At 41.2% G+C, this 22,338-nt stretch overlaps 1 long non-coding RNA gene across 1 annotated transcript; it reads right to left on the bottom strand.

Annotated features, from left to right (window-relative positions):
• Positions 1–625: 625 nt before the first annotated feature.
• Positions 626–20,915, bottom strand: LOC101672743. Its single transcript, XR_198405.3, has 3 exons — positions 20,472–20,915; positions 1,199–1,433; positions 626–1,008 (listed from the first exon to the last, which is right to left on the bottom strand). It is a non-coding gene; the product is annotated as an uncharacterized LOC101672743 (long non-coding RNA).
• Between the last annotated feature and the right edge of the window lie 1,423 nt (positions 20,916–22,338).

Below are 22,338 nucleotides of genomic sequence, written 5' to 3'. Positions count from 1 at the left end.
AATTGAGTGGAATTACAGGACACTTAGCTGGTCTCAGGGAGCTGGAAAGGTGGTATTTAAAAGGTAGTATGTGTTTGGTGTCCAAAGTGCTATGCGCGACCACAATCTGGAGATGACAAAGGGTCTTGAGTTCCTCCTACCTTTCCTCTCATTTTAATTCTTGTCGTTCCCACCCCCAGGCTCTATCTTTCTCCCCACCACTGTGTTTGCTCCATTTTCCTCAGAGTCTAGACCTCCTCTAGTTGCTGTAACCATACAAGGAACTCTTGAGGTCATCCAGTTTGGATTCCATGTCTCAGTTCCCCTTCTAGCTTCTTTGTAAGTCAGTTGGTCTCAGCTCTACCTTCCTCAGAAGGTCAGCACGGCTCTAACTATTACCCGTGTCAGTGATTTGCACTTGGCCTGTGTTATTAAGGGCTGCAGAAAGTCTTCCAGTGCCAAAGGAATGAGCTACAAAGATGGAAATCCAGGCACTGATATAGAGGGGTGAGGAAAGAAATATTTGGGAAGCAGAGAAGTTTTTCCAGCTTCCCTAGTATGCGACTAAATAGGCTGTTTCTTAGCACACCTCTCCTTAACCCCCCCCCCCCCCCCCCGCCCCCTTACCAGCCGCGGGGCTACTTGCTTTACCTGCCTTAGGCATTCCAGTCTTTGCATGGCTGGATTCCGGGCTTCTCCTGGGCCTCAGAGGAGTGTCATTTCTGTGGGGGTGGTGTTTTGGACAGAGCAGGGTTTACCGACATCACACCTCTCCACCTTATTCAGATCGTAAATATTTTAAAAGGAGAAAAGGCTCCATTTGTTACCAGCAAGGAAGGAAACTCACAAGAGCTTTTAAACAGGACCTCGTGCCCCACCCCAAGGTACATTTTCTGTAACCTTCATCCAAAGAGTCACCCAAAGCACAAATGTTGTCAGGTTCCTGCTCCCCTTCTTTCTCCCACTAGGTGTCGCTACATGACACAGCAACGCCGGGAAACGACCGTGGAGCAGGACAGGCTTCCAGACCTGGGAGCAATGGTTGCATTTAGGTTAGCAGCACAATGGGCATACTTGGTTTATTTAATAAACTGTACCTTTAAGATAGGAAAGTCCCATAAAATCAGGCCAGAGAGTCAGTTTACCTCTTTTCATTCACTCTCTTAAAATGTGATCAGTCCCAGAAACCCCAGCCGAGAGCCGTTTAAGAGTGACTTACTCGATCTGTCCACAGGCTTGGCTGGATTAGATCCGCTGATGACCCTGCACGGCTGAGTGGATCTCACCCCTCAGGATGGTTAAGTCTCTTTGTTGAGAGGCTGGATTACCGCTAGATCCCTTTTTTATCACTAGCGCTGAGCTCTTGAGGCTGCTGGGGATTAGACACAATCCTTCTCCATCCACGGGGCTTTAGCTCCCGCCGGCCTCCTGGCACCTCCTTTGTGGTCACTCTTCTGTGAAGGCAAAGATAAGATGCTGGAGATAAGGGAGGAGTGAACACGGCAGCCTCCGCAGCATCTCATTTCCAACACCCCGTTCGCCAAGCTGTCCCGCTGGAAGTGTAAAAGATCCTTCCAATTCCCTGAGCATCCTCCTCTGCTGGCCCAGGCCCGTGGATATAGCTTGACCTCCAGTCTAATTTAGGATATTGGGATGCTCGCCGAAAAGCAAAACACAGCTCATTCTAGGTATCACACAGGATGAGTGATAAATGCTTGTGAATGTACCTTAGTCTAATGAAGCTTAGCTCCGCTAAACTGACCCCTTCCATCTCCAAGACAGGGCTCTCTGGGTACTACCATCTAACTTCCTATGGATGATGATTTAACATCCAGGACTCAAAAGCTGGTAGAGTCAGTGATCACTCCGCGTTCTGTTCTTTGGCAAGGACGAGATGCCACGAACATCTGGCCTTCCTGTTGGTGCAGGGTTTAATGTGTCATTTCAGCTAGGTCATCTGAGATTGCTGTAAGAATGTCCTGGAAGTTTGCAGGCTCTCAGAAGGAAAGCCATCACAATGAGCATCAGGCAGCATCAATAAGTTACTCCCTGTTTTTAGTGTGGGGCTGGAGGGGGCTTAAATATATTTTGCACGAAATAGAACATCTCCTCTCCCACACTTCTAAATGAAATCTCAAGCAGAACCAGAATACAAGTGTAGTCCTCGGCGCTTAACAATACAGTTGTGCACAACTCCAGGGGGTGCTGTCTGCCTTGTTGGCCGCGTGACTGGTCAGTGGGAAATACACTTTTGATGAAAATAAAAATCTGAATTCACGAGCTATGCTTGGAAGTTGCCCTTTTGTCAGCATCTCAGGTCATGCAGATAAGCAGTGGAAATTTTAAGGACACTTTAATCAAACAGATCCAGACACTCATAAATAAGAATAACAGGGATTACATATTTTGAAATTTGGGTGATCTTTGCAGAGGGGAAGAAGACAATACCTAGCAAATACATATAGTGTTTAACCCAGAAGTCCACTTCTGGGATGTTATCAGATGTAGTCCCAAACATGAAAAATAACCTACAGACAGTTATTCATGGCTGCGTTATTGGTAACAATCTAAATATCTGTGGGGGGCGAATCACACAATGGAGTATGTGGCCGTCCTCACAAAGAAATGAGGAAGCTGTGTATGTGGGGTGGTTTCTAGGACAGGGTCCCGGGAGAAGAGCAAGGTGCAGATATGTGTGAATAACATATAGCCTTGAATGTGTGTGTGTGTGTGTGTGTGTGTGTGTGTGTGTGTATTTCTCTGCTTGTATATGCATGAGAAATTTCTGGAAAGATATCCAAGAAACTAATAGCACACTTTTCTCCAGGGCAAGATGCTGACTGCATGGGTAGAGATAGAAGGTGCTTATTGGATATCTATTGTACCTTCTGAATTTTGAACTACACGAATGTATTACCTAGTCCAATAACAATAATAATAGTAATATTTACAGTGGCCAGATTTCTCTTGCGACCCCCCCATCCCCTCCCCTCAAGATGTGTCATAATCACTATAGAAATCTCACATATAGTATTCTCCCAGAGTGGCCAACCCATTGCTGATTCACTTGCATGGTATAGCTTCTTGACTAACATGACCATGTAATTTAGTGCTGGGGTTAAATTCTGCCTCTGTTACTTATCAGTTGTGTGACCCAGGGCAGATCTACTTAGTTTCTCTGTGCCTCGGTTCTCTGTTTAATAGATGATGACAAATCCTACGTTGAAGGGTTATTGAGAGAAATTGACGAGTTGGGCTCTGTTAAGTGTTCAAAGAAATGTTTCAAAAGATCCAAAGAGAACAAAGAACCCCACTGTGCTCGGCTTTAGTTGTGATGTGCCTGGACCTGGTGATAGGACTGGTAAGCCAGAGAATACAAGTGTAGTCCTCGGCGCTTAACAAACATCTATTCCCTCCTCACCCACAATTAACTGTGCTGCCAGGAGCTTTATAGACTCTCTCTGAGCAGACTGAGTAGTAATTTTCTACTGGACATATTTGTGATCTCTTCACTTTAGTCTGCAGATGGACCCTTTGAGCTGTCTTAGACTGGGTCAGGTGCTTTTAAAATGGAGAAACTGTTTTCCTCTATTATTTTCATGTCCGTTTCTTCTGTCAGTTTCATCTAAGCAAACATCTCTCTCTCTCTCTCTCTCTCTATATATATATATATATATTTTTTTTCTCCCATCCAAGATTACGTGGCTTAAGTTGTTGCAGTGGAAATGTGCCAGGCTGTGAAATGGAAAAATCTTTAGGCATAAATTGAAAGAAAGGTACAAGGTAATTATACGAATAATTCTCAGGAAAATGGAAATAAAACCAAAGGTAAATAGCCAACATTTTTAGAATGTTACGGATCATGCCAAATATTTCACAAATTTTATCTTTAACCCCTTTGAGTTAATTACTACTATGAGTCCTAGTGTACACTTGAGGAAACTGAGGCAACTTGTTCAAGGTTATAAGGAAGTGAATAACAGACATAGGATTTAAATCTAAATTGGGATAATTTCATGTTCCAGGTTTTGTGTATACTCTTTTTCCTCGAAGCCAAATTATCATCGAATGAAATTCATAAGCCTTAAGAAGAAATTGCTAATTGATTTTAGGATGCAGTTTTCTTTTCCTTTTTTAAAAATTTATTTATTTATTTGAGAGGAAGAGAGAGAGAGAGAGCAGGGCAGGAAGGGGCAGAGGGAGAGGGAGGGGGGAGAATCTTAAGCAGACTCCCCACTGAGTGCAGAGCCCAACACCTGGTTCCATCTCATGGCCTTGAGATCATGTCCTGAGTCGAAATCAAGAGTTGGACACTTAACCAACTGAGCTACTCAGGTGCCCTGGGATGTAGTTTTCTAAGTGAGGAAGAGGCTATCATATATGTACTGTTTTTTACAATTCTTACATTTACTCTGTGAGTTAGGGATTGTCCTCATCATTCATGTAAGGAATCCAAGACTCAGAGAAGTTAGATAACTTGCCCATGGTTACACAGCAAGTAAAGAAGTGGGTGTTTAAACTGAAGTCTCTCTACGTCCATAGCCCTCAGGCTTACAGTTCTTAAGAACTTCAAGTCACCTTTAGTCTTGTCTTGTTTTCTCTCACCCCCCTGCTGAGGCACAAGTTCAAAGAACAGTTTATGCACAGTCCCGGTGCCTGAAATCGGTCTCATGGAATTCTGTTTCTCCTTGTCTAACACCCCTGTGACTCAGAGTAAAAAACAAACCTTCACATGGAGGTAAGTCTGTCTTGCTGTGTCTTGATTCTCTCTCTTCTCTTTCGATCTGATACAATATTTCTCTTTAGAATATAGATTTGTGACATGATTCTTAAAACAATGCAATAGTTTTACTTTGTCAGTGCCTTCAATTAGGTGGAACCCAGACTTCCTTTCAGATTAGGAGTATCTGACGGGGTTTGTTTGGATTTTCTTGACGCGGCTGTTCCCAGCCAGATTCTCCCTGTCTGAGCACCCAGCACCTGAGGGCACTGACAAGGGACAAGAGAGACCCCCGCAGGCACCCTCGTTCAGAAGATACTGGAGGGGGAGGCGGGGAGGGGGGAGAGGTCCCTGAAGGGGTAGAGGGAGACCAGAATGGTTGGAGCTCTGGGCTCTGGACTGAGTTTCACCTTCGTGGTTCTGGGACTCCACAGCTGGAGAAGGAGGGAGGGTCAAGTGGTCTGTAAAGTAGGTATGAAACCAGGAATTATGGTCTCTCACTGGATTATGGTCTCTCACAGAAGGGAGAGGAATTCTTCCCGTATACTAACTGAGTGCTTGCCACGGGGCCAAACAATATGTTGAGCACAGTTCAGGGACAACTGCTAGAATCCTTCTAACAGCCCAATGAGAGTGGCTCTGTAAGTACCCTTATGTCACAGATGAAAACCCCGAGACCCTGAGAGCTTCAGTCATCTCACTGATGTCCTACAAGCCAAGAAGAGGCAGAGTGAGGACTCAGAAGCAGGCCAGCTGGCACGGGGCCTTGGGTCTTAACCCCCTAGCTCCACAGCGCTGCAGCCAGAAGAATTACCCATCATTCCACTGCCGGGAGAGAGCCCATTCTTTGTGCAAACGCATCCACGTGCACACAGTAGCCAAAACCGGATCCTTCTACGTGCCCTGTTTGTAACGGGTTTTTCTCTTAACAATATGCTCACAAGTTTATCTCCCTCTTCAAGGTAAATCCCTCACCCCCCCTCCTGTGGGGTTCTCCGTGTACAACTAGGCAGACTGAGGGGTGGAAGGCCGAGAAGGGCTCAAGGCGGTGTGGGGCTCATGCAACGGTCCGTTCCAGAGCCTTTTAATGACCCCCAAGCAGCCAGATCCTATTTAGCAAAGGGAGTGAAAAAGAATTTTCTTGGCTTTGTTTTATAGCTTCCATTAGCTTAACTGTCATCAAGAACAATGCTGAGTCAGGGCCCGAATTATCTTTTCCTCTGCTTAGGTTCTTGCCTTTGGCGTGCTGCCATTCTCTGCGTGCTACGAGGGATGAAGACAGGTCTCACCACCTCATCCATCTCCCAGGAAAGCGGATAGGTATTCTATATAATTTAATGGGAGAGCAGCGGAACATACGAGTTAGAGGGATGTGTTCCAGTCCTCATTCCAACTGCTGTCGAGCAGTGTGTCCTTGAGCACGTCATTTACTTCAGAGCCCGGGTTTCTTCATGCATTCAGTACAGATCCGGACACCGCTTCCGTCCTCGGGCCATTGTCCCCCAGGGGGGATGAGCTAGGCATGGAGGATGCTCGGCTCAGTGTCCGTACGCCAGTCCCACACTTGGCTGGGGACATGACACCTCTGTGTCCTTCAGAGCCACCTGGGATCATGTTGCTGTTTCCAAGCCACTGGGTAAGGATCACTCTGTCCAGACAAACCTTGCCACATGGGCCCTGGGGAACTCTGGGTTTTGTGACCTATGAGCTCCCTGGGGACAAGGGCATCGCTCTTCCTTTCTCAAACATCCTAAATTATCTAGAGGAGATCTGTCTTCCTCTTCACCAGGCATTTGGTCACAACGCTAGGGTATAGGGCCCCCTTCTCAAGGGATGTATCGGCACCTGCCCCACCCCCCGCCCCATCTTTTTCCCACTTGTTCCTTCCCTCCCAGCTTGGGGAATTCTGGAGCAGGAGAGAGCGAGTACTGTTGGGCGGGATAAGCCATTCCCTTGTTCCCTACCATTCATTCTTGCAAATCTTTTGACTAATGTAAGGAGATGTTTTTGAAACTCAAAAGCCAAATATTGATCCCTATTTTTGTTATGTTCTACTGTTTCAAAATGGTATCCTGGCATAGGAATAGGGCTTTACTTTATGGAGAATGCTAAGAACTCCCTACTTTTGGTTGCCTGGCTAATACCAGTACAGGTTAGCTTTTAAAACTTTCATGTGAGCACTGCCGTGAGAAGCCTTTGAACTCCTCAATCTTTGGCACCCAGCATAGTGTCTGGTATACAGTAAGCACTTCATACTTGCCTGTTAAATGACAGCCTATCTAAACCAAGAGATAAACTTCTCCTACTTGTTAAATGATTTTTAAGGTCCTCATTGGTAGTTTTTATGCACAAAGGAGATTATTGATAAGTAACATGATTTTTAATCTTTGATACATTAAAGTTAGAATAAAAATAACTCTTGTATTTCTTAGGCTTTTAAGTTTATATTAGAAATCTTATTATTTTGCATGTAAGCCTATTTCGCATATAAGTCACTTTTAAGGGGCCTTTGATTAATGTTTGGTCCTATTTACAAACTTGGTTAAACTCTTTTTAAACTGTTTTAAAAATTTAATATATTCAATTTCCTTTTAAGTACTATAACTGTCTGGCTTAACAAAATCTTCTTAAATACTTAAATAACTTTTAAATCTAATACATTAAACTTATAAATATGTTCAGCCTTCAGTTCTATTGAATTATTCAGTTCCATAATAAACTTACTATGATTTGAACTTAAAATCACAAGCTTAAATCAAGCACACATTTAAAATTAGAATCACAAGGATGACCTCTCGCTTCATTAGGCTGAATTCTCTTAAACATAAATACATAAAAGGCCAAAAATGCACAGACCTCTTAACCTGAAAAATATTAATACTATACATTTGAGATTCTTAAATATGCCTATAGTTATTTTAAAATCATCCCAGAGTTAAAAGACGGTGATGCACCGAGAAAATAACCATGCCATCCTGAACAACTTTCCTTGTCTTTTTTCTCCTCCATACATCTGTTTTCCTGACTACCTTTCAATGAAGACCTTGCCATCAAGTGCCTCGGTGACCTTCACAAAAGCCATTTCCATCTTAGGGTTTTTGTTCTCTTTATCTATTAAAAGTAGAATTAGCTTAGATGGTCTTTAATGTCTTAACCGCAAAATTCTGGAATTTGTATTTTTCTGTTTACTTACAAGTAGGTTTTTTTCCATTTAGGTAATGGGAATGCAGAAAACTACTAAACACAGGAGCATATGCTGCCCATGAAAAGCCCTCATCACAGACAATGCTCACTATTGCACATATTATGTTTGAACTCCGCTCCTGCTCAACAACACCCATTGGGTTCCACGGACCCTAATGATTTTTGGGCTTTTTGACTTCAGAGCATAGTCAAGAAGTCACATTGGAAAACATCTAGGAAGAATTTTAAAGCCAAGAGGATCCATTTGTAAAGTATATGTTCCAGTTTATTTTGCACATCATGTGCCTGGTAGATGGATCAAGTCATTGCTATGACTTCTGAGAACTGGGCTGAATGAACATTGTCATGCCTGCCATTGGATGCCTGGTTTCTCCACCAGCATATTGAGTAAGAAATGAATGGGAGGCAGCATGCATCATAGTAAAGGTTGAAGGTATGAATTAGACCTTCATTTTTTAAAATTTTTTCAATTTATTTATTTTCAGAAAAACAGTATTCATTATTTTTTCACCACACCCAGTGCTTCATGCAATCCGTGCCCTCTATAATACCCACCACCTGGCTCCCCCAACCTCCCAACCCCTGCCACTTCAAACCCCTCAGATTGTTTTTCAGAGTCCATAGTCTCTCGTGATTCATCTCCCCTTCCAATTTACCCCAACTCCCTTCTCCTCTCTAACACCCCTTGTCCTCCATGATATTTGTTATGCTCCACAAATAAGTGAAACCATATGATAATTGACTCTCTCTGCTTGACTTATTTCACTCAGCATAATCTCTTCCAGTCCCATCCATGTTGCTACAAAAGTTGGGTATTCATCCTTGCTGATGGAGGCATAATACTCCATAGTGTATATGGATCACATCTTCCTTATCCATTCGTCCGTTGAAGGGCATCTTGGTTCTTTCCATAGTTTGGCGACTGTGGCCATTGCTGCTATAAACATTGGGGTACAGATGGCCCTTCTTTTCACGACATCTGTATCCTTGGGGTAAATACCCAGGAGTGCAATTGCAGGGTCATAGGGAAGGTCTATTTTTAATTTCTTGAGGAATCTCCACAATGTTCTCCAAAGAGGCTACACCAACTTGCATTCCCACCAACAGTGTAAGAGGGTTCCCCTTTCTCCACATCCTCTCCAACACATGTTGTTTCCTGTTTTGTTAATTTTGGCCATTCTAACTGGTGTAAGGTGATATCTCAATGTGGTTTTAATTTGAATCTCCCTGAGGGCTAGTGATGATGAACATTTTTTCATGTGTCTGATAGCCATTTGTATGTCTTCACTGGAGAAGTGTCTGTTCATATCTTCTGCCCATTTTTTGATATGTTTGCCTGTTTCATGTGTGTTGAGTTTGAGGAGTTCATTATAGATCCTGGATATCAACCTTTTGTCTTACTGTCATTTGCAAATATCTTCTCCCATTCCATGGGTTGCCTCTTTGTTTTTTTGACTGTTTCCTTTGCTGTGCAGAAACTTTTGATTTTGATGAAGTCCCAAAAGTTTATTTTCACTTTTGTTTCCTTTGCCTTTGGAGACATATCTTGAAAAAAGTTGCTGTGGCTGATATCGAAGAGATTACTGCCTACGTTCTCCTCTAGGATTCTGATGGATTCCTGTCTCACGTTGAGGTCTTTTATCCATTTTGAGTTTATCTTTGTGTATGGTGTAAGAGAATGTAGACCTTCTTTTGTTTAAATCCAAGAGTCACTCCTTAAAATCATGTGACTTTGAGGGCCAATTTTATACAAACGAATTTGATAAATTGGATGAAAAGGACAAATTCCTAGATAGACACAAGCTAACTGTCTGAAGTAGAAACTTTATTTATTTTTATTTTTATTTATTTATTTATTTTAAAGATTTTATTTATTTATTTGACAGAGAGAGATCACAAGTAGGCAGAGAGGCAGGCAGAGAGAGAGAGGAGGAAGCAGGCTCCCTGCTGAGCAGAGAGCCCAATGTGGGACTCGATCCCAGGACCCTGAGATCATGACCTGAGCCGAAGGCAGCGGCTTAACCCACTGAGCCACCCAGGCGCCCTGAAGTAGAAATTTTAAAAAACAAAATGAACCTATAATAAGTAAATAAATTGAATGAGTGATCAAAAATTTTTGCACAGAAAAAATCCTGGGCTAGACAGTTTCACTGGTCAATTTTATTAAATTTCACTATTTACAGAAAAAATAATCCCCATACTGCACAAACTCATCTAAAAAATAAAAGACAATGAAATCTTCCCAACTCACTCTTTGAAACCAGTATCACACAAATGCCATGGCATGAAAAAGACATCATAAGAAAGGAAACCTAAAGACCAATACCGCATATAAATACAGATTTGAAAATCCTCAATAAAATATTAGCCAAATCCAACAATATACCAAAAAGATTATGCACCATGATCAAGTAGGATTTATCCCAGGAATGCAAGGTTGGTTTAAGACCTAAAAATCAACAAAGGTAATACAGAAAAAAACATATGATCATCTCAGTGGGCACAGAAAATGCATTTGCCAATATTCAATATCCTATGTGATAAAGCAAACAAATAAAACTCTTAGCGAACTTGGAGTATAAGGGAACTTCTTCAGTCTGTTAAAGGGCATTTAGGAAAAAAAAAATCAATGAAAAGGGCATCATTGAAAAAAATCACACTAAATGGTGAAAGACTGAATGCTTTCTTCCTAACATGAGGACCAAAGCAATGATATCTGTTGTCAGTTTTTTTTTTTTTTTTTTTTAAAACACAGTCTTGGCAGTTCTAGCCAGTGAAACCAGGGAAGAAAAAGAAATAAAGGACATGCAGATTGGAAGGAAAGAAGTAAAAAATTTTTTTTTAACTTTTTATTTTTTATAAACATATATTTTTATCCTCAGGGGTACAGGTCTGTGAATCGCCAGGTTTACACACTTCACAGCACTCACCAAAGCACATACCCTCCCCAATGTCCATAATCCCACCCCCTTCTCCCAAACCCCCTCCCCCCAGCAACCCTCAGTTTGTTTTGTGAGATTAAGAGTCACTTATGGTTTGTCTCCCTTCCAATCCCATCTTGTTTCATTTATTCTTTTCCTACCCACTTAAGCCCCCATGTTGCATCACTACTTCCTCATATCAGGGAGATCATATGTAAAATTTTTTTTTTAATTGACAGATGATGTGACCCTGTATTTAGAATATTCTATATAACTACACATTCTACACACACACACACACACGTGCGTGCACACACACGCATGCATGCACACACTATTAGAACTAATAAACAAGTACAGCAAGGTTGCAGGATATAAGATCAACATATAGAAATCAATTTTTGTGTATACAAGCAAGCAATGAGCAGTCCAAAAATGAAATTAGAACACACTTTAATATCAAAAATCGTAAAATACTAAGCAATACATTTTTAAAAAGAAATTCAACAGTTATATGTTGAAAATAATAAAACTTTGCTGAAGAAAATTAAAGAAGATTTAAGTAAATGGAGAGACATTTCATGTCCAGGAGTTGGAAGACACAATATTGTTAAGATGTCAATTATCTCTAAATTGGTCTGTAGATACAGTGCAATTTTTGTCAAAATCCCAGCACACCTTTTGGGAGCAAAATTGACAAAGGGATCCTAAACTTTATATGGAAAGACAGACTAGCCAACGCAAATTTGAGGAAGAAGAATGAAATTGAAGGATTTTCATCCCCCGATTTCAAAACTTACTATTAAGCTGCAGTTATCAATAAACTGTGATATTATTACAAGGATAGATATAAAATCAAAGGAATAGAATTGAGAGTCTAGAAATAAATCTTTATATCTATAATCAATTATTTTTTTTGTTTTTTACAGATGCCAAGGAAATTTACTGGGAAGTGGATAGTCTGTTCAACAAAAGGGACCAAGATAAGTAGATATCCACATGCAAGAGCTAAGCTTAGACTTTCACCTAATATCATACACAAAAATTAACTTAAAATGGATTAGAGACTTAAATGCAAGGGTTAAAACAATAAAACTCTTAGGAAAAAAATGTGCAAGAGGATCGTCAAGATCATGAATGAAGCAAAGATTTTTAGGTACAATACAAAGAAAACATAGTCAGTAAAAGGAAAAAAATGATAATTTAGATCTCATCAAAATTCAAAATTTTTTTGCCCTTCAAAAAGACACCATTAAGAAAATGAAAAGACAGGAATAAGACTGGGAGAAAATATTGGCAAAACACATATCCAATAAAGAACTTGTATTAAGAATTTGCAAACATCCATTTGCAAAGAGGTGGACGGAACTGGAGGGTATTATGCTAAGTGAAATAAGTAAGTTGATCAGAAAGGGACAATTATCAAATGATCTCAGTGATTTGAGGAATTTGAGAAATAAGACAGAGGATTATAGGGGAAGGGAGGGAAAAATGAAACAAGAGGAAACCAGAGAGAGAGACAAACCTTAAGAGACTCCTGGTCTCAGAAAACAAACTGAGGGTTGCTGGGAAGTGGCGGGGGTGGGATAGGGTGGCTGTGTGATGGACACTGGGGAGGGTATGTGCTATGTTGAGAGCTGTGAATTGTGTAAGACTGATGATCCACAGACCTGTACCCCTGGGGCAAATTATACATTATATGCTAAATTAAAAAAAAAGAATTTACAAACATACAAGCCCGTTTGAGTTATAAGATAAATAACCAAATCAAAAAAGAAAGGGCAAAGATATAAACAAGCATCACACACACACACACACACACACACACACACACACAGAGAGAGAAGAATGACTAAGCAAAGATGCTCAGCATGATTAGTCATTAGGGAAATGCAAATAAAACCACATTGAGATTCCATTTCACACTCGCTAGAATGGCTGTAAGAAAGAAGACAGTAACCAATGCTGGTGAAGGTGTGGAGAGATAGGAGTGCTCACACACTGCTGATGGAATGTAAAATAGTACAGTCCCTTTGAAAACCTTTTGGCAGTTTCAAAAAGATAAATATAAAACCAATGTAGAATATGCAGTTCCACTCCTAGGTAGAGAGAAAGGAAAAGGAAAACAAAAAAAATACGCATGAATGTTCATATTTGTGTTATTCATAATAGCCCCGAATTGGAGCAACCAAAACATCCATCAGCTGGAGAGTGGGAAAGATAAAAGAGACATATATATAAAATCTTTGTAAATATATATATATATGTATATGTATATAATGTATATACACACACACAATGGAATACTGTTCAGCAATAAAAAACAGTGAACTACTGGGCGCCTGGGTGGCTCAGTGGGTTAAGCCGCTGCCTTCGGCTCAGGTCATGATCTCAGGGTCCTGGGATCGAGTCCCGCATCGGGCTCTCTGCTCAGCAGGGAGCCTGCTTCCCTCTCTCTCTCTCTGCCTGCCTCTCCATCTACTTGTGATTTCTCTCTGTCAAATAAATAAATAAAATCTTTAAAACAAACAAACAAACAAAAAAACAGTGAACTACTGACATATGCTAATTGTGAGTGAACTTCAAAAACATTATGCTAAATGAAAGAAGCCAGACATAAGAGACCACATATGGTATGATTTCACTTACAAGAAATGTTCAGAAATACAGAAACAGAAAGTAGATGAGTGGTTGCCTGTGGCTCAGGATATGAACAAGGATTAACTACAAATGGGCAGGAGGGATGTTATTGGGAGGATGGAGATGTTCTGGAATATTATGGTGATGGTGGTACCACTTTGTAAAGTTAACTAAAAATTATTGAACACTTGAATGGAGAGAATTTTATGATATGTGGAATATACCTCAATAAAGTTGTTTAAGAAAAAACACATGACCTTGGATAGGTCTCAATGCTTTAGCTTTTCATCTGTAAAACAGCAACAATGAGATTACTTACCTTGCAGATCACTGGACAGGTCCAATGAGAAAATATGTATGTAATGTTTAAAGTTACAGTGCCTGGCATATAGTAAACAATCTTTTAAATATGAGCTTCTGTGATTATTTTCAAACATCAGAACAAGGGTCTGAAAGACTAAGAAGTTAGTTCCTTTTATGGATGATCCTGGTGTATTAAAAACCACTTGAAAAGACAGGCAGGAACCTTAAATGCCTATTACTAGGTGAAAGAAGCCAATTTGGAAAGACTGCATATTGTCTAATTCCAACCACATGACATTCTGGAAAAGGCAAACTATAGAGACATCAGTGGTTGCCCAAGGGCGGAGGGTGGGGTAAAGGGGATGAGTCACTGGACCACAGAGGATTTTTTTAAGTCAGTGAAAATACTCTTATGATAGCATAGTGATGGGTCTATGTCAGACCTTTGTCCAAACCTATGGGATGTATAACACCAGGAGTGAACCATAACGTGAACTGTGGATTTGGGGTGAATGTGGTGTCAATGTAGGTTCATCCATTGTAACAACTGTACTTCTGTGCTGGGGGTTGTTGATGGTAGGGGGGCTGTGGATCTGTATGCAGCCCAAGGGTGTGTGGGAATTCTATACCTTCCTCTCAATTTTGCTGGGAACACAAAACTATTCTTAAAAATAAAAGAACAACTCCCCAAAACCCACTTTTTTTCCCCCAACACTAAACTATCTGTAGCACAGAAAACCTGGAAGGTGAGGAATGAACACTTGTGAGAAATACACATTTTTGGCTTAACAGATGAAATAGGTAAAAAAAAATTCAGTTTCAGGAATAATGAAACCAGAAAGATTCATCCTTTCCTTTGATGAGATTCCAAGGTAGGTAAAGTAAAAGCTTTTGTTAGCTAAAGTAAACTTCCATCAAGACCCAGGAAATGTTTTTGTCTAAAACATTTAAGTATGCAAAACATTCATAGGGTTCCTGAGTCCAAAACTACCCAGTAAAGTAGTTCTAGAAATCTAGCTTCTATCCCCATGGCCGTTTACTCTACCTTGCCCCCTGCCCCCTGCCTTCTTCTCGAGGTAACCACTTAAAAAAATTTGGGGGGGGGCGATTATTCTATTTCAATTATTCATTTTCACTTCAATCATTTCATTTTTTTAAAAAGGTTTTTTATTTATTTTTTTGTCAGAGAGAGAGAGAGAGCACAAGCAGGCAGAATTGTAGGCAGAGGCAGAGAAAGAAACAGGCTCCCGGCTGAGCAAGAAGCCCCATGTGGGACTCCGTCCCAGGACCCTGGGATCATGACCTGAGCCAAAGGCAGAGGCTTAACCCACTGAGCCACCCAGGTGTCCCCAATCCTTTCATTTTTGGACAATTTAAGTTAACATGTATTTTTTACTTTTTTCCTCCTCCTTTCTTGCCAAAAGATGCCGTACTATAAACCTTGTCCCCCTGCTCCTTTTGTCCCCCACTTTGTCCTAGTGATTATGCTATGGGGGGGAAACGTGGTGCCCATTCCTTTGTCACTGGCATAGTACGCCGCGGTATAGATGCACCGTGGTTTTATCCGGCCAGTTTTTTGGTTGTGATCATTTGGATTGTTTCCAGTCTTTTGCTATTATACATAATGCTGCAGTGCATAGCCTTGAAGTTGCAGTAAATTTAAGGTGTAAACTACAAACATCCCTTGGCATCTGAACACATTTGTCCTTTGGCAAGCCAAATCGGCTATAGCTTATATAACGAACTCAGTACGGTTCGTGAAGAAATTCCACTTGGGGTACGTGTTGGTTTAAATCACTTTAAAATTATTCATTTTCCTAAGCTCCTAAAATATTTTGGGAGCAAGTCCTTGATAGCAAAGTACCCTTCTTATTAACTATCACATGCAAATACTGAATTGTTTAATACCTACAACCAAACTGCTTGATTATCTTGAATATTTCTGGGAACTTCCATTTTATTGGATGAGTTATCAATTCTGTGAGCCATCTTTCACTTGTTAAAGTGTGGAAATTTGGGGTCTAACAAAATTGACCAAGTTAAATGTTGGGTACTTGCAGTTTGACAGAATCTTAGATATATTTTGCAAAGACTTTCAAATATCTTGAGTCTTTTACAAACATTTATATTTTTAACTTTTATTGATTTTTTAAAAAATAAGGTATCTTTGATCAGTAGAGAAAAATTAGGAAGTTCAGACAAGAAGAATGAAAAAAAAAAAAAAAAAAGCTACCTATAATCCCCAACCCCCAGTGATAACAATATTTCGTAGACTTTTTCAGTGAGCACAAACAACTTGCCTCCCCTAACATATACATGCACATGTAATTTCTTCTCTCTTATGCATTATGTAGTCCAAAATTTCAACTTTTCTATTTATTACCTATTATCCTTTAACTTTCTTGTTTGCTTTGTATACCATATAAATGTTTTTTTCTATTTCTCCATCAAAGTTAGGCATTTTGCATTTCTCTCATAGTATATACCTTAGAAACAAAAAATCAAGTGTTACTTTTTCTTTTTTTTTTCCCTGGGTAAATAAGTTAAAAATCTGCAAGATTTGTCTCCATGGTGCTCTAAGGCCTTGAACTGCCCTCTGTGTGTTTGCCCAGGGCAGTTTACTGACTTCTAAAGGGACATAAGGATATGAGATGACTGGATCCCTGTCCTTGGAGAGACTGGTTATGCAGAAATGAAGGTCAAACAGATGCTCCTTGCTTATTTTTTTGCTATTCAAAATATTTGCTGGGGGAAAAAAACTCCAACAATTCTTGCAAGTGCTTTCTGTGATCATGATAGCTTTATATCTTTTTCTAACTATACTGACATTGCATTTCCAAAACTTGAAAAGTTTAAATATCTGGATGTTTCAGTGTCATGTCCCCAAAATAGTTTCTGATAATGAAATGAATTTAACATTTTCTATGTGGTTGTATTTTGACATTTTGTACCCTAGAGTTGTGTATCTGGGGTGAAAGTGAAACATTTTTTCCCTGCCGTGGGTCACTGAAATCAAAGGTAACAGAAGTTACCTTTGAAAGTAACTTAATATTGTGTTATATGACCTTTTTTTTTTTTCCTTAGAAAGTAGGACATAAGAAAGATAAAATTAAAAAAAAAGAAAGAAAGAAAGATAAAACTATCTGATTATTTATTTAATATGTGGAAACAGAGAACTTCATTCATAATGAGTTAAAATTTTAAATATGCCTTTATGGCGTGTTCTAGTCAGGTAAACAGGTGGTAAAAGGGTGGTGGGGTAAATGTCGTCTGAGGTGGGGGGCGGGTAGACAAGGAAGGTAGAAGAATGGAAAGGAGGAGGGAAAGGGGAAGAACACAGATAAGGGTGGGGGAGGGTAGGCAGACAGCTGAAACACCAGTTCCAAAGCAAGAAAGGAACACTGGCAGAGCAGAAGAAATGGGTTATGAAAGTCAGTTTGAGGGCTATTGGGCAGTGTCTATCAAATATTTGCATTCCCAGTTCTTCAACCCCCGCAGCAGTACTTCTGGGCATCTCCACTGCAGGAGGACTTACTCATACAAGGATGTTTCCAGCAGTGTCCTTACAACAGCAAAAAAACTGTAGCCAAAAATGGTACACAAAATGTGGCACAGTGGGAAAATGGTTAAATAGATAAAAGACCATTTATTCAGTGGCATTCTAGGCAGTCTTCAAAAAGAATAAGGATGGGGTACCTGGGTGGCTCAGTGGGCTAATGCCTCTGCCTTCCGCTCAGGTCGTGATCCCAGGGTCCTGGGATGGAGCCCCGCATCGGGCTCTCTGCTCAGCGGGGATCCTGCTTGCCTTCCCCTCTCTCTGCCTACCTCTCTGCCTACTTGTGATCTCTGTCAAATAAATAAATACAATCTTAAAAAAGAAAACAAAAAGAATAAGGAAGAATAGTAGCAATATCCACTGTAGCCAGACTATGGAAGGAGCCAAGATGCCCTTCCATGAACGAATGGATAAGGAAGATGTGGTCCATATACAGAATGGAATATTATTCAGCCATCAGAAAGGATGAATACCCAACTTTTGTGTCAACATGGATGGGACTGGAGGGGATTATGCTGAGTGAAATAAGTCAAGCAGAGAAAGACAATTATCATACGGTTTCACTCATGTGTGGAACATAAGGACTAGTGAAGAGGACCACGGAAGGGAGGGAAAACTCAATGGGAAGAAATGAGAGAGAAAGAGAAACCATGAGAGACTCTGGACTCTGGGAAACAAACTGAGGGTTACAGAAGGGAAGGGTTACCTGGGATGGGGTAACCAGGTGATGGGTACTAAGGAGGGCATGTGTGCTGATGAGCAGCTAATGAATCGTTGAACACTTCATCAAAAACTAATGATGTGCCATTATATATATCCTGGCTAACTGAACAGAGCAATAATAATAAAAAAAAGAATAAGGAAGAGTTATGTATACTGATGTGGAAAGATAGGCACTCTGATCAAACAATAATAGTGTGTTGCAGATCATGGGCTGTGTGATTCCAGCGTTGTGAAAACAAGAAGTGTGTGTGTATGTGAGTAAACGTTGAAACACAGTCCAGATGGATACATGCTAAACGGTGGATCTGGAAGGGAACGTTTGAATTTTGCAATGCTATTTATTAGTCTCCCGAGAAGATGAAAACGAGAGAATAAGTCATGTGTCTGGATGCTTCGAGAAGAGATTTTGCAGATGGAATGAGGCTGGTAGGAGCCCAGACAGATTCAGTTGAGGGATGAGCCAAACCTGCGGCTCTCTTGTTTCCCGAATCTCATGGACACCATAGAGCTCACTGGACAGACAGCCCAGACTCACGTAATTCTGTTCCTGGATATTTACAGGCTATTTTCATTACAGTTGTGGGATTTGGGAGTGTGTCTCTGAAGGAAAGGAGATTTCCTCATCTATCATTTGAGGACAACAATAATCCTTGCCTTCAAGGATTATTTTGAGTGTTAAAGGTAGTAATATGTTTAAAAAAAATGCCTAGCTCAGTGCTTGGGACATGGTCAGGATTCATAAATGGAAGTCACTACTACTATCAACATTTTAGAAAGATTCAGAATCAAATCTCCATTTTTTAAAACCTTCATTTTATTTATTTATGCTTCCCACTCTTGTAGCATTAGAAAGCAATTTGATATATGGAATTGCAAGTAGACAAAATACCTAAGATTTTATGCTAAGCCATCACAGCTATGTTCTAAGTCGGTACGAAGAAGAATCTTTTGTTCATTTTGACTCCTCTCTCCTCAAAGCCCAGTTACTTATCTGATCCTTTGTATTTGTCATTAAGGCTGCCCCCCCCACCCCCAAGGATCTGTTCCTTTCCCAAGCATAGACTTTTAATTTTAAAATGTCTTATATAATCTTTGGACATTTTTGTTATTTTTAAACGAAACAACTTTTGACACATTAAATTCATTCCGGGAGATGGCATTAGGCCGCGTTCCTGCGTCTGCCCTCTTGGGTAGAATTAATGCACTTCCATCGTCTTCAAACGTTTTTATAATAGCTTCGTAATTACAAGTGATGCTTTTGCAAAGTGTCGTCCTACCAACACGGAGTTACTCTGACTTGCAGTTCTTACGAATTTTGCTAGTTCCTTAACGCTTCAGCTTTAACCAGAATGTAGGAAGGAAAAGGTCACATCACACAAGCAGCCAGTTCAGCTGTAAAAGTTCAGAGAGTCAGGAAGCATTTATATACAGGGTTACTGTGTATCCTAGGAAGGAGGCTGTTGTGTTCTTTCCTTGATTTATTTAATCATTTCATTTAATCATGGAGAAGACTAGGTACTTAGAAAAACAATCTCGCCCTTCCACGAAGAAATGTAAATAGTACATTTGTACCTTTGAAACCATTTGTTTCCAACAAAGGACTAAGGATTTCTTTAAGTGTAACAATTATCCGCTACCCTTTCTCCAATATTATCAACATCAGATGCATTATCATTGGTTTGATGCCTAAGAGGTACTGGTTCTTGCCCCCTCCAATCCTACTCCCACCCACTCCTTACCCCACATACCCCTGCACCGTCCCCCACCACCCCCACTCCCCTGCCACACATCCATAACGGGCATCACCAAACAGTCAGTAACTCTTTTCCCACTGAGCTAAGTATGATCACAGAAGACCTTTAAATAGGGGAGCTCCTGGGGCGCCTGCGTGGCTCAGTCAGTTAACTAGGTGGCTCAGTCAGTTAAGTGGCTGCCTTCAGCTCGGGTCATGATCCCAGGGTTCTTGGGATCGAGTCCCACATCGGGCTCTCCTTGCTCAGCGGGGACCCTGCTTCTCCCTGTTCTCTGCCACTCCCCCTGCTTGTGCTCTCTCTCTCTCTGTCAAATAAATAAATAAAATCTTAAAAATAAATAAATAAATAGGGGACCTCCTGGGACTTGCAGTCAGCTGCTACAGAGGAGGAAACTCATCAAACTTCCAAGATTTATCAAATACTGACAACATAACTAGCCAGTTCAGGCAGGTCAGTTCATTAAAAAGAAAAAAAATAGCCAAATTATTTTGGGCACCATGTAAACAAAAATAATTTATTTGGGGGCAAAGACATTTACTTTCCAAACGAGTATTTCAGTGCAACATTGGTAAAGTCCAAACAACAAACTCTATCATTAGATACAATGTATGAGTAGCATTACATGAAATAAAGTCAATTGCAAAACAGCTGATGTTTAGGCAGGCTCTTACCGGCAAGTGTGAATGTGCCCTGAACTTCTCTTGCCTTGAAACAGATTTCTCACTGACCTTCCTTCTTTGCTGTCCTCCTGGTGTATATAGGATCGTTGTTCTTTTCCGTCCTATGAAAATTCATCACCATGTCCCAGCGTTGTGGCAGATGGGAGATCTGTGGCCCGGCATCCTTTTTGGAGATCTTCCCTTTCTATTCAGTACTGCTGAGTAGTTTTACAATGTGGGATCCTTTAGTCTGGAAGGGGAAATAAATCTGACTGTCATGCCATATACCAATCATGGGCATGAAAACACCTTCGACCCGTCTCTAGCAGCATGGTGCATGGTGCCCTCGGCGTAGCTCGTTTGTGCAGCACACCCTGAACCCTCCTGTTAATGAGAAGGTAGAGATCCTCTCCTCTCACTCTATTTCCATCCAGCCGAATGTGCAGAAGAACATGCTGTTCAGTGTTCAAGGTCAGGGGCTCTGGGGTGGTGGAGTGTCTCCTCTGAAACAGAGTGTCCGGATGGCAGGCCTTGATCTCCTAGGCATGCTGGCTGTGCAAGGAGGGGAAGAGCTACAGATAGTTGCTAGGCTAGTTGCTATGATAGAAAAACTTGCTCCCCATAGATCCCAGCAATGGAAGCTTTGTCCAGCCATCCAGTCAGCTGCTCCTGGACTCCCAGTAGAAGAGTAAGTTCCCCCAAGAAATGTATGTCTCCATCACCGTCTCTGAGTCTTGTCTTGTCTTCTTCTTTTTTATTTTTTGTAATAGATTTCATTTGAGAGAGAGAGTGAGCAGGAGAGAGAGCTCACAGGAGTATTAGGCAGAGGGAGAGAGAGAGTCAGGCTCCCTTGCTGAGCAGGGAGCCCAACACGGGGCTCGATCCCAGGACCCTGAGATCAAGACCTGAGTAGAAGGCAGACGCTTAACGACTAAGCCACTCAGGTACCCCTCTCTGAGTCTTTTCTTTGGCCTTACCAGACTGTCATCCACCTAGGCTTAAGAGGCTGCTGGGGTGTGGCTGTACATATGGTCAAGGTAAGCGGCAGTTGGGAGCTATGGCATGGGTTTTGCCCTTTTCTTCTAACACTCTGTTGGCTTTGTACTAGAATTTACAAAAACTAGGTGTTCTAGAGTGGACACCTGGGGATTCAGAATCCCCGCTGTTCTCCTTTTGCTATGCCCTCTCAGTCTCCTTTGATAGGGACAGAAACAGAGTTAGGAGGCCAGGGGTGCTCATGTTCCCCCAAGCACAGTCTCTAGACTTTAGACCATGGGGAAAGGCATGAAGAGGAATAGTATGAAATAAACACATGAAATGAAGAGAGAAGATGTTCAAAAGAGGGGTTCCATTTTTAGATGCTTGCTTCTTTACCCACCTCTGGGGCCTGTCCCTGTCCTCAGAGGCCCCATCCCAGGGCATAATCACCTTAGTCTTAGCCTGCTGGCTATGCCTCTGACTGACCTCTTTGTGTGGATGTGCACCACCTGCCTATTCATGAACTGGAGACCTAATGCAGGTATAGACGCGGCCCAGCAGATCTCGGTACCAGTGCACTGAGTACACTGTGTTCCTTCTGCAAGAGCTGCCAATTCCTCTCTTCTTCCCTGCCTGCTAAGGTGCCCTGGCAGCCTAAAGCTTGAAGACGGCACCCCAGTTTGTGAATTGAGTTTGTGGCTCAATTTCTGAGGCAATGCAGGGCATGTATGACAATTCATTCTCTTTTATTTTGAAAATTAGAGAATTTAAAAAAAAAAGATTTTATTTATTTACTTGACAGACAGATCACAAATAGGCAGAGAGTCAGGCAGAGAGATGGGGAAACAGGCTCTCCACTGAGCAGAAAGCCCAATGCAGGGCTTGATCCCAGCACCCCGGG

This window comes from Mustela putorius, unplaced genomic scaffold, assembly GCF_011764305.1.
Source record: "Mustela putorius furo isolate JIRA1106 unplaced genomic scaffold, ASM1176430v1.1 tig00000095_pilon_pilon_pilon, whole genome shotgun sequence".
NCBI classification, from domain to species: Eukaryota; Metazoa; Chordata; class Mammalia; order Carnivora; family Mustelidae; genus Mustela; species Mustela putorius.
This window is presented reverse-complemented; position numbering and strand designations above follow the sequence as displayed.